A 13,279-nucleotide genomic window follows, 5' to 3' on the forward strand; every position below is an offset into this window, starting at 1 on the left:
AACAGATAAGCTTATAGTTTGAAAACGTTCTTGAGCTCTGCCCATATAATGTCTACTGCTATTCCCCACACTTCCCCTTGGACATCAACTAAGAATTTATTAATTGATCAGTCGTTTCATTCACTTAGTGTTTAATGGGGCTGGATTCCTAGGTGTTAGGGATACAGAAGTGAAAGATGGAGCGAGCCTCTGTCCCTGAGGAATTCAGTATGATAAGGGAAATGAACGTGCCAGATGCAATTATGAATATAATGTGATAAACACTATCCTATAAGTATGTTGAAGGCAAAGAGGTTATTTAAGTGCTGGAATGTTCAACTTTTTTGGGAGATGAACAGTCAGGTCAGTCTTCAGTAGAAGAAAGGACACATGAGGTGAGCCTTAAGTGATGAGTCGAATCCTGGCAGTATTCTAGAAAAGGGCATTTTTTGGATTCATCTCCCTTCTAAAAACATTTACAAGTTTTTTACATGGTTTACCATATTCTCAACTTTGCCCCCTCATTTGGAGAGGCTGTCCAGGTCTTGTCCAGGACTTTAGCTTCTGTTGAAATTGGGGGCAGCTAATGGTACTATAGTACTATGAGGATGGTACCGGAAGTAGGAAGAGCCTAGCTAATCCCCTTTCCATTTTCAGGTATGAAGTAAGACATCCTCCCTGTTACGGGTCTTAAGGTGACTCGGAGGACTTGCACCTTCTCCACTCCCACTCCTGCCCTATTTCCTAGACGCAGCTGAAAGGAAGGATGGCCTCATCCAGGTCTTCCCCTGCAATTCACTGTTTTAACAGGAGATGCAAAACAAGTTATGAATGAGGAAAAAGAGTACTGACAGTGAAATACCACCACAAGAATACTTTCTATAGTGGAGACTCAGCTCTGATCTCCTACCAAAAGTAATTTTTTAAAAAACTTCACATGGTATTTATTTCCTTTTTTATTTTCTCTTGGTCTAAAAAAATCAAAAATAGGTAAATAAAAATACGTTAGGGATGTTACACGGTTATGAAAAAATTTTGTTTACTTTAAAATTATTCTGTTAGAGTTCCTCTAAAAGAAGAGTATAAGCCTGTAAGACAGCAGAGCATGACCTTCTAAGACACAGAACCCAAGAAACTGGACTTGTTCTTTCTACGTTGCCAAACATATGACAAGTACACACATACACACACACGTGTCAGTTTCAGAAGACAAAAAAGGCAAGATATGATGAGAAAATAAATATACTGGTTCCAGAAGTTATATAGAAAAATGTTGCATTATTTCAGAGGAAGCCTTACTAAAAATGAGTCACATCAAATTTTATGTAAGGGAGGATTAGATGGTGATCTTAATTATATAATGGAATAAAATTCTAAGTCTGTAAGTAAACTTTTCGTTCCAATTCTTAGACCACGTTACCTCCTCAAATCTGATACTTCATGAAACAGGTCCAGGTTCATACTGGGAGGGAAGAGGGGGAACTGGGCTGCACTGCTTGATTATATCATATCCCAGTGACTGGAGTAGAGAACTAAATTAGTTATGATAAAAGACTGAGAACTTTGACCTAATGGGTTGACTTTTGGGGAAGTCATAAAATGTACTGAATTTGGTCTCAAAGAAATGATGCATTATTATCACACATGCAATTAGAAAATTATCACCTTGAGTAAATTAAGTATACAGCATTGAATTCAATTAGCATATTATTAGGAATTTACAAGTCAGTAAATATCATAAGGTGAGTTTATTTTTTTAATGCTACTGGAACTTCTCCAGAAATTCAATATGATCCAGATAAGAACGAGTGATTTTAAGCCATCGAAAGCCCTCAATCCTGGTTTTGCAGGTAAGAGGCATATTTATCCAGACTGTTTTATCTCAGAAAGGCAGAGTTCTCTATGATTGTAACGTATAAATCTGTTGAGAGTCCAGACGAGTTTTTCTCTCACATCATGCAATAGCTGAGAAGCTCTTTGATGGCAGTCAGGTCATAAATAGACTAGTGCATTTCAAGAACCTACTACACCCAAATAAAATCATGCTACAACATAACGTGTATTGGGGTGCTATATTTCTAAGAGAGTTTAACACAGTAAATTTCAGATCTGGCTTCACATTCGAATTCTTGGAGAGCTTTTAAAAAATAACAATGCTGGGCAACGAGCTGCAACATTTCCAATTTCATTGGTCTGGGATGGGTCTAGGTATCAGTATTTTTTGAAAGTATCCCAGATGATTCAAGTGTGCAGTCAGGGTTAAGAACTACTGTTAACATTCAAAATCTTTAGAACTTTGAATCATCTTTGAACACTAAAGTGAAGTAAATAAGGAACATTAGTATTACCTCCCTTTGAGCTATAAAATTCAGAAGAAAATTAATTGATTTCTTAAGTTATAACAGGGAAATTATCTCTTCCATAGAATCTTCCTTTTCCGAGTTTATGAGAATAGCTGCATCATTCCACTTTCTAAATTATTGGCATTTCTAAAGATGAAGTAACAGGGGAAGTGATGAACTTTATAAATAGACTGCATGAAATATTTGGCATGCGGGGTCAAGATGTAGGCGAAGCTGGAAAAAGACTAGTATGTGTGTTAGCCAGAGGCCAACAGTTGTTAAATTCCCTAATTTTCCTCAAGAAGGGGAAGAGTAAGAATCCCTTTAAGAACGTAATTTTTTTTTCTCCAATGTGTAGTCAGTAAAACCCAGAGGGGAAAAAAATGTACCTTTCAAGCCAAAATTAGGTCATGCCAACCACAGCAAATTGGAAGCTCTGCTTAAAATGTAGTCTTGCAGGATTGCTGTGGATCATCTTAATGTCACGCACGTGGTGGGGCTGGCGTTTCCAGATCGTGGCTGCGGGGCTCTGCTGAGCGGGCCAGCTCTGCGGAGTGAGTCTGACTGCCCCAGTGGGGCCGCGGTTGGCACACAGACGTGACCTAAAGTTGTGTCTGAAAGGTATGTTCTGGACTGTGGCATTTTCTAAGGTGAAAAAAATTGTACATATTCTAAAAAAAAAAAAATCAAAAAATAGAGTTCATTTTGTCTGATTCTAGAGGGGGAAAATGTTAAAGGAAACAGGGAATGGACAAATCCAGCATAGTGGCCAGCAATTACGGCTTCCTAGTAATTAGGAGGAGGTTGCCAAAGAACTACCTTGCCATTAAAAAAAAGAAAGAAAAAAACCTACAAAGTAATAGCTTCATTCATGTATTCACCTGTTCACATTAGGAGTGGTGGGATTGTTCTTTTTCCAGCCTTGAGGGATGTGGAAGAAAATTAGAAGGCACTTCATTCATTTCATTGGCACTTATCATTATTAGAATGTTGAATCTGCTGTAAAATGCAGTATATTTCCATTATGTAAAAGAAATTGCTGCTTTTTTCCTACCTGCAGAACATAAGCATTTCATGGGTGTTTCTGTTCATTATTTGAATGTTGAACTGGCCATAAAAATATAGCTTATTTCCATTACATAAAGGAAATTTATACTCTTTCCTACTTGCAGAAAGTATTTAATAAAGTGATAGGCCTGTAAGGTTTAAAAAATTTTATTGTGGAATGCAGTAGAGAACTTTATCAAGTTGTGTAAGGAAAGTATTAATGTGTGTTATATAGTATCTCATGTGTTTGTCTATCTTTTGTTTAACACTGCTGAATTCATTCCCACTGGAAAAAAAAATCTCTTCAGAATTTTGGACTTGTTCCTAAATGAGCACATATATTCACAGCTGCGGGCTCTGTTGCCACTACCTTTACATCTGTGTCCTATCTGCAAAAAGAAGTTTTTTTCCTCTTCTAGAGCAACTTTCCAGTGTGTAAAATTAGTTGTATCAGTCTAGTTTCCAAATTATTGACATCTGCTAGGATGAGATAGCAGTGGATGTATAATATTGTATCTGCTAGGGACTGAACTGGGATATTGTGCAGAAGACTGAAAAAAACAAACAACTTTCTTTCTATTAGAAAACACTGCATTCTTGAATTAATTACCAGAGGAACTTTCAGGTGTTAATCTCTAGCCCCTCTTGATTTTTCTGGCATGCTGATTCTACATTCTCTGATAACATAGGAAATAAAAGGCCCAGTTGGTCCTGAATGAAAATTCTGAAAAAACTTCACAGAGGAGAAAACACCTGAACTGTTTCTTAACAGAAGATCTTGAGTGTGTCTCACCTTGCTGTTGCATGTCTTGCCTTTCGAGCACAGACTCTTGTGTGCCACTGTGTACTCAGTAGTGCATTCGGGCCCCAATTTATGAATAATTTGGGTCCCATAAATTTGTTTTGAAATTGGGAGTCGCAGAATTTATTTTTCATAGAAACTGTTTTTAAATGGTGGTTAGCTTCTCACATGAGCCCACAAAAACCTGTTGTACCCTTAGAGTAAAATTTATTAAAAATAGCAGGAAGCCATACAGGTGTTGTAATATGTATAACTGAATTAAGAGTCTTCAAATTTTCCTTCACCAGCAATGCTGAGACAAGTCACTTTTTCATGAGGCAAGTAGAATTTTTGTGGAAATAATGGAAACAATTTCTAGGCTTCACAATGTAGTCTAGACCTCAGAATCATATTCAGTGTTCCTTCAAAATGCAGAATTCCCACCACCACCTTCCTGGGGAGACCTTTCAACAGATGATTAGTATGTTTACTGGAGTTTAAGGATTACTGCTTAAAGATTGCAAGTATTCTTAGGTTATAATTTCTTATAAAAATAGCTTTTTCTGTTTCTTAATGCAGATCTATAATAAGCATCACTAAATGTTTATGAGTTATCTTTAGCTAACATGTGGAACATATAAGAACATTTCCCAGGGGATAACTGGGCAAGAGGAAGAGGACAGGAGATGGTTAACAAGGATGTGTGCCTGGACGAGAGTGTCTGAGAAGGATTTGACTGAACTACCGTTAAGACTCCATTAAGACTCAAGCACTTGGACTCCAGACTCCACATCTTATTGAATACACTATGTTGCCTTCTATGGCCCCTAATAAACTCTTACTGGGCTGTCTCCTCCAGGAGTGTACAAGGCCAACTTTGAGTTTTATTGCCCATATGCCCAAAATCTAGACTCTGCCAGGCATTTGATTGGTAGATACTTACTGAATGAGCAGTTTTATTTTATGGAATTTATTAATTTCTATCTTGTACTAAAATTCATGTTTAAAGTATCTTTCCCAATTTGGTAAAATTTAAGTTCTTTAAGGAGTAGAGATTAAGTTTTATTTGTCTTTGTATTCAGGATATACTCTGTAATGGATTTGTATCTCTGAATTAACAAATTACTTTTTTGCACCAGATCCGCTATACTATCTGACTGGCCGAATAAACTTGATCATAACCTCAGAACCAAAGATCCTTCCTTGGAGTAGGCATCCAATTCCTGTTTGAAATGCTACTGCTCACTATTCTATGAACCCTAGTAATAATATCTACTTATTGTACACTCATATATATTTTTACAGCTAGGAAAACTGAAGTTTAGGAGTCATAGATTAAAACTTTGGTCAGAAAGCAAGATTCTTATAGCTACAAAAAATTATAAAATATAGCTACAAAAAATTATCAGTAAGTATTATTTCATTTCATATGCAGGTAATGGATGAATAATGGTTTTGCATTTTTCTTAAATCATAATACTACATTTCTTTCTCAGATTTTGCCCACTGTGTAAAAATTATGAATTTTTGTGGTTCTTGTTTATGCATGATGAAAGCCATGAAAAATACTGTTGTAACTGATAGAGCAATGTTGAAAGACACATTTATGACTCATTAAGAGACATGGTGTATCTTATTGGTGCTGTCTGGAGTTTCAAATTTTATGTAATCCTTTCACATAAGTTGTGGGGGAAGTTTTTGTTTTGTTTATCACAAAAGCATCTCACTAGGTTGATCTCTTACTTCATAAATATATGAAGAACCGAATACATTGGAAAGGGTTTATATCTTCTGTAAATCCACTATTTTGACATGTAACAAAAGTCAATTCAAGCCTTTTATCTATTCCACTGCTAGTTAGCATCAGTATATGAAGGGGATTAAAAAAACCAAATGATAGTTAAATCATGAAGTTTTACTCTTTATTAGCAGTCTCCAAGATATGTTTTGTTTTGATGATATTGTTATTTCTAAATGATAGTCATTTTTATTTTGGTCATAGGTTTCATTTATTCAGGCAGTTACATGGATTACCTGTATCCATTTAAGTATAGTAACTTACTATTGTTTTCAGTTTATTGAATGTCTAAGTGTTAGGCAGCTACAGAACATTTCTTCTCAGAGGTCCTAGTGGAAGATACTTGGCTACCAAGTGTACACAGGTGTTTGATAATTGACTTTTGTTCAAAGGTGTACGAGTCCAGTCTAGACTCCGTTATCCATTAGGTTCCCACTTCAGTGACAGCTGCTACATTTTAATACTGCATTAAGACCAGTGGATGTATCATTTTCATTGTCACTTGAAAAATATAATTATAATAAAAATCCTTGTTAATTTTTTTCTTGTTGTATGGTACACTTATTCCAAATAATGGTTAATACAACCAGAAGCCAGTGTTTAAATAAACTGAACATTGCCTTGAATGTTCTTTTATAGGAATTGACTTTAGAATATGATTCTGACTCTTCTGATTCTTCTTGATTCTTCTCTCATTGTGGTTCCTGTAATTTCTTTATCTCAACTTTCATCTCTACCACCAGTACTTTTAGATATGTATTTTCCTTATATTTATTAATAGAAATAGATTTATATTAATGTTTTAATCACATAAAAGAGATAAAGTTATATTATAAAAAGGTGTGATTTTTTTAAACATAATGTTTGACTCAGTTGCTAATGAATATTGAGGACACACTCTAATATATAGTTCTAAAATTGTTTGAATCATGTTACCTAAAAAGATACTAATAACCTTTTGTTTGTAACAATACTACCAAGGAATGTAGAAAATTCTGCATAAATTATTTCCATATACCATCACTTTTAGTCTTTTAAATTTCCATTTATCATTTTGAAGATGTTGTAACCTAAAATACAAACACAGTTTGGTAGTTTGCTTATACTCTGGATATCTAAAACCCCTACAGGTTGAGTCTGATTGTATTGGTTCCATTTAAAGCTTCAAGTAATAATTATCGCAGTACATTTTAGTACAGTTAGAATCATTTAATCTTTTTGAGATGCTGAAAATAGATTTTATAATTTCAAGTACCTGGGATAAATAATTATAGTCTATTCACAGAAGTATAAATGCATTAGTTATTTTAATTTTAAAATATGATAGAGAAGTATACATTTCTAAATACTAAATTTTACAACTTAAATTAGCTAGCTAGTGAGTTAGAATGTGAAATTAACATTGGTGGTTTATAGAATGTTAACAAGTAGAAGCTTAAAGTTAGTAGAAAAATCAGCCAAATTTAATCAGATAGGTGTTCCCTGAGGAAGTTCACTAAGCCTATATTCGGTTCTTGTGAGACAGGTTGATGGATTTCACAATGTATGAATGTTTACTGAAAGACAAAGACTTGGCATTATTCTAATAATTGAACAAAACAAAGTTCTTCACTGAAACATTAGATATTCTTCATTTAAAAGTTCATTGTATGTAAGTTCTTAATGATATGTAAGTTATATATACACACACAAATATGTATACATATATACACATCTCAGTATGTATGTATGTCAAAGGACTTATCACAGTCAGAGCGAGTACCTTCCAGAGGTCTGGAAGTTTTGCTTGCTGCTCCATTTTAAAATGTTAGGTATTCTGGACATCATGGAGGTCCTGAAGAGCAGTGGCCTTCTAGGGTCTGCTCCAACTCTTAAGTTCCCCCACTCTCTTACCTGCTTTGGCAGTTACCATTAATATGTTGTGGTCTTAAAGCAATCAACACAGCCATCATTTTTTCATTAAATTGTTGGGATTCTTTTTAGCATGACATAAAGGGCAGACGCTGGAGTCAGATTGCGTGGGTTCCAGTCCCAGAGTCACCACTTACCTTAGGCAAGAGAAGTTCCCTTTGTCTGTTTCCTCATATGTCAAATGGATGCAATGATGTTTGTTATGAAGACTGAATGAGTTGAGATATGTAAATAGAAGAGCCCTAGACACAAAACAAGGATTAACATTCAATATCCTTTTTTAATTTTTACAATCAAGAAATTTTGCATTGAAACATTTTTGGGTTTTGCCTTTTGTGGGAGAAGATCTAGGAAACAGGTTTTATAATTACCTACATCATACCACAAATTAAAGCCATTAAAGGCAACTTTACTATTTGATTTTATCTTTTTGAAGTTCTTTTTTAATTCTTATAGTAGAATCTCAATAGTTTCCATTTGTATTATCAGATTTAAAATAGAACTAGGGAATACCAGATTTACCAATTTCTGGAATTTTCTGAGTTTTGAAATATTAACAACAGATAATTTCCTGAAGGAATTTGCAGATTCATCCCCCTGAAACATCAGAGAAAATTGAACTTTAATAGTGGTCAGTCATTAATCCCATTGAAACACTTAAAATAAACATTTAGACGCAAATCAAACAGATAGATGTGATGAAACTTTTGTAGATTTTTACATTAAGCCTTAGACAAAATTTTGCCCTAGCCAAATATTACACATTTTCAGTGCATTTTATTATGTCTGTATGACCTTTTTTTTTTTTTTAAGTTTTCACAATTCTTATAAAAAAAGATTTCCCGTAGCATTCAATAGACAGCCAAAATCATGTGGATCTGGCTCTTAGATATGTGACTTTTAAGACTTAGATAGTTGAAGCATGTGAATTTATGAATGCCTTTTATTTTCAAATTAACAGACTTAGAAACAAGTAAATTAAAGTGCTTGGCACAATCACATTCTTTTAAGAAATATTTTACAACGTTGAAGTATTTCTGTATCCATCTGAGATAACAAAATACTCCCACATGGACCATCTATACCTCTAAATAACCAGTCCATTGACAGAGGGGATTGGTGGACCAACTCTTTCACAGAGAACAGTGTCATTAGTAAACAGAATTTTGACCAGGATCTAAACTTTATTTTTTCTCATTAGTGTGCCCCATTCATCAGTGTAGGTGAGAATGAATTCATGACATTTTTTTTATGTGCTTACCCATGTTGCAAATAACTAGTTTACAGCATGGAGTGAGAAATTACACTACTTAAGGTTTTCAAAATATGTCTATTTATTACCTTATTGTGACTAAAATAATTACAAGAATTAAATAATATATGTAAAGCACTTAGCATGTTGCCTGTTATTATTTCTGTGTAGAAAGATGTAAATTTGTGAAAAAACAAATTTTCATCTTAGGGAGATGGTTTTCACCCACATACGTTTATCCAGTGCTCTCCAAAGTAAGAGATAATTACATAACAAAAAAGTTGTACCCATTCAACTGAACTTCAGGAATTATATTTGTTATTTTCTACTGAATAGCTTTCAGCTACTGTAGGTTTGGACTTTGAAATACAAATAATTATTATGTTTTTAAATCATGCAGATTCTCTCCAGTACCTCCTCTTCTATGTGCCTTTGGGGAAATAAAATTGCTTTTTAAATAGCAGATTATTCTACATGATTTTTGTAAAAGTTGTTATAGTAAGAATATAAATCTCAACTAAAATGTTATATATGAATTTTAGTTACATCACCCTGTGCCCAATGCAGAATGGAATTTGTGTGCCCTCTGTGTATTCCCAGTTTTCACTCGTGTATTTTATAAAAGCATTTATATTTGAATCTAATTTTTATAATTTAGATAATAGTTGTTTGTATTCAGTTTCAAATTTGAGAAGCTCCTGTGTAAGATACTTGCAATCCAAGTCATTACCAAAAATTGTGCAAATATAAATGAGATAAACAAAATAGAAATAGTGATCATGTGAAAACTATAGATTGGTATCTGATCTAGTCTCATAGCTAATTATGCATCTTAACAGCCTGTTAAAATTCTATCTAGAGATCCTGAATTATTCTCTCTCTCTCTCTCTCTCTTTTTTAAATCGTTGTTTTATAGATGAATTACTAAATGAAAAAAAACAAAAGTGGTAATAGAGGAAGTTGGCATGGAGAATTGTCCCTGTGCTCAGCTCTTTTTATCTTTTTCTAAATATAGTTTTAAAATATTGTTCAGGTCAGCTGATGTCAGCAGGGGAGTGCTTCTTCATGTCTTCTTTCTTTCCCAATCATTTCAATAATGTTTTGATAAATTAAAGTATATAAGTGAAACAAAGAAATCAGCACCAAGTTCTCATATTAAATTGAGAATTGAAATTGCTAATTCCCCAGATATTTTTAATACATTGCTAATCTAGAGACCAGGACTAAATTGGTATTCAAGGACTAAAGTGGTAAATTTTTAATAGAGATGTCTCTTACAAGCAAGTCTTATTATAACATACTAGAATATCATTTATTCTTTGAGGGTGTGATTTATTCTATTTAAATGTAAGCCCTGTAAAGGAGATGTGTTAATCTATTTTTACTCTAAGTACATAAATATGTCTGCTACACTCTAGTCAGTAGATGTATTCAGAAGCCAATATGCCTACACTCTCACATTTCTTCTGTAAATGATGAATAATATTGATAAATGAAAATTACAAATCTGCAATAGAGCTTAACTATTGAACACTAAATCATTCTGTTACTAACTCTGTGTTCCAGTGACATTTTCTAGATTAAAAAAAGTCATTCCTACACTTAAAAAATATTTTATGCTTTTGCAGCAATGTAAGCAAATGTGCATTTGAAAGAAAATTCACAATGCAGCCACAAATAATTCCCTTTAAGACTCCAAGTGCCATTTTCAAAAATGATTCAATTTTCAGAATAGAATATTTAAAACCTCTTTCCTGCCAGACTTTACATTCTACATGTTTGGTACAATTAAAATGGAAGAGTGGAGGAATGGAACTCTTCCATCTATATTTTGGAAAAACATATTCACTCACCTCAATTTGTCAGTGTGCATTAAGAAGGAGGTCATTATGCAGTAGAAAAAGAAGAAGAAGGCAGCTCTAACTCATGTGACTGACATATACTGAACATGGCCATTAATACAACTTGGCAGTGACCTTGGCAGCATTACGGGTAATCTCCTTGCAGGGATAAACTACTTGAATGATATTTCTACCATGTTAAGCACAAAGAGAGTTCTCTTTGGAACTTTACCCTTTAATTTTCTTTTATTCTAACAAAAAAAAATTTTTTAATTTTCCCTTTGCTCTCTGAAATGATATTTTACTTCAAAACATTGTTGCTGTCATTTTTCTGTTATAATGGGGGACTGCTGTATATTGATAGCAGTTTCATAGAGGATTGAAGTTTATTTTATTTTTATTATAGGTATAAATCTGTAGTCAAATTTTATTATACCACTCATAACCAAAGTTCTAAAAAAAGCAGAAAGCTTATGTAGAGAAGATACATGTTGAGAATTTGATGTTGAAAAATTTATTGCATATTTTATAAAAACTCTCAGCAGCATTATTATTATTACCATTTAGGATTTATTTGGATTATGTGAGATAAAACATGTATTTGTATAACTTCGTAGAATTTGCAGTAGAAAGTTCAAGTGCATCATTGCTCATTTCTTCCTACTTCAGATAAGTTTGTCACATAAGAAGGAAACTGTGTGGCACATAAAAGATTTAGGTAAAAAAATGGAAAAGATCACAAGCATAGTAAAGTTGTAATCTTATTAAAACATTCTACTGCCATTTTAATCCCATATTTAGTAATAATCTGTACTAAAATACGTATAATAAAGAAGTTTCACATAATGAAGGCTGGGCTTAGTAAAAAGCCTCTAAGCAGGTCGTAATTTCTTACAGTTTCTTCTACGTCATATTTCAATACAGGAAATGAACAATGACTATAAAGGAAGAGCATTTTTTTCCACAAATGTGGATCCATTTAAAAACTATTCCTTCCTGAATTGTTTCTGGGGCCTTTTGGCAATTTGAACCAGCTGTTGACAACAGCATTTATAGGAGCTATTGACACTGGAGGATATGGCAGTTTCTGTTCAATGTTCATTATTTGAAATGTTCATTCTAGTTTAAATTTTAAAAGTGGGCCAGATTGGTTAATTTCTGGAATTAAAGCAAATTCACTGGTCATTTACATTTTTAAGTATTGCGTGTATGTAGAGTATTAGAAAGCTGCTTTCAATCAGTGAGTCATTTAAAGTGCACAAGGTGAATTGTTTTCATACATAGAATCTTTAAGACTCATTTGCTAAGAAGCACATAGAAATTTATTAGTTAAGGCATGTACAGTAAATTACAATTATTGCATTTCTCATCAATTTACCTATAAATTTAACCTTTAGCAGCACCTAGTTCCCATTTACTGTCAAGTTGATCTATATAATCAGAATTCCTTGTTATGTTTACATTTCCAAGGCATACAACAAATGGAAAATTAAAAGTACCTTATCTCTAGCTGTAAATTATAAGTAAATGGTTGCCGATAGCCTATACTATTTAAAATCTTAATCATGGGGGAAAAAGAAGATTTTCTTCAAATAACTGTAATAAAAGTACATTAAGAAATATAATTTCAATCAGAAAAAAGTTAAAATTACTTAGTATTTTTGGTATATTTTGTTTAAGCTACAAATGGCAATATGTTTTAATCCGTTTTCAAAGGATGACGTGGAAAAGTCAGAGAAAAAATGAAACACCCTTCTCTAATCTAGAGAGAATCAAACTTTAAGGTTTGTTTTTAGATAAAAGCTCAAATCATGAATGTATTAGATTTTATGTATTTCACCATCACCTGACTTAGGACTTTGACATATCAAATTTAAAAACTAGATGATGAAAATATTTCCTTAGAATTTTGTAAGACCCCCAACACATGGGACAGTATCGCAGAGGAATATGAGCTTGGAATCTGGAGTCAGGTTATTTTACCCAGTTTTGCTACTACCTACGTTGTAAAGTTGGGCATGTTTTGTAGTTATTTTTTCTGGGCCTTGATTTTGTTTCTGAACCAGAAATATAATATGAACCATGATCATGACAGTACAGCTTACCCAGGTATAAGTTCCCATGGAAATAATATTCCTGGGACATGTTCATTCAGTGAACTATCACTATTATCACTATTAGTAGGATGATTAAAAATTGTTTCACAGGAATAAAGAATCAAACACAAATTAAGACTCTGTTGCCAAAATTTCAAATTTTATTCTTCAAATCTTTTTTTCCTCCACTTTTCCAATCTGAAATAGAATCTCCTAACATGATAATTTTCTA

The 13,279-nt window shown here is 33.3% G+C and overlaps 1 protein-coding gene across 14 annotated transcripts in view; it reads left to right on the plus strand.

The window, feature by feature from the left end:
- MEF2C (myocyte enhancer factor 2C) overlaps window positions 1–13,279 on the plus strand; it is a 148,333-nt gene that overhangs the window by 24,630 nt on the left and 110,424 nt on the right. The window lies entirely within an intron of this gene.

This window comes from Vicugna pacos, chromosome 3, assembly GCF_048564905.1.
Source record: "Vicugna pacos chromosome 3, VicPac4, whole genome shotgun sequence".
NCBI lineage: Eukaryota > Metazoa > Chordata > Mammalia > Artiodactyla > Camelidae > Vicugna > Vicugna pacos.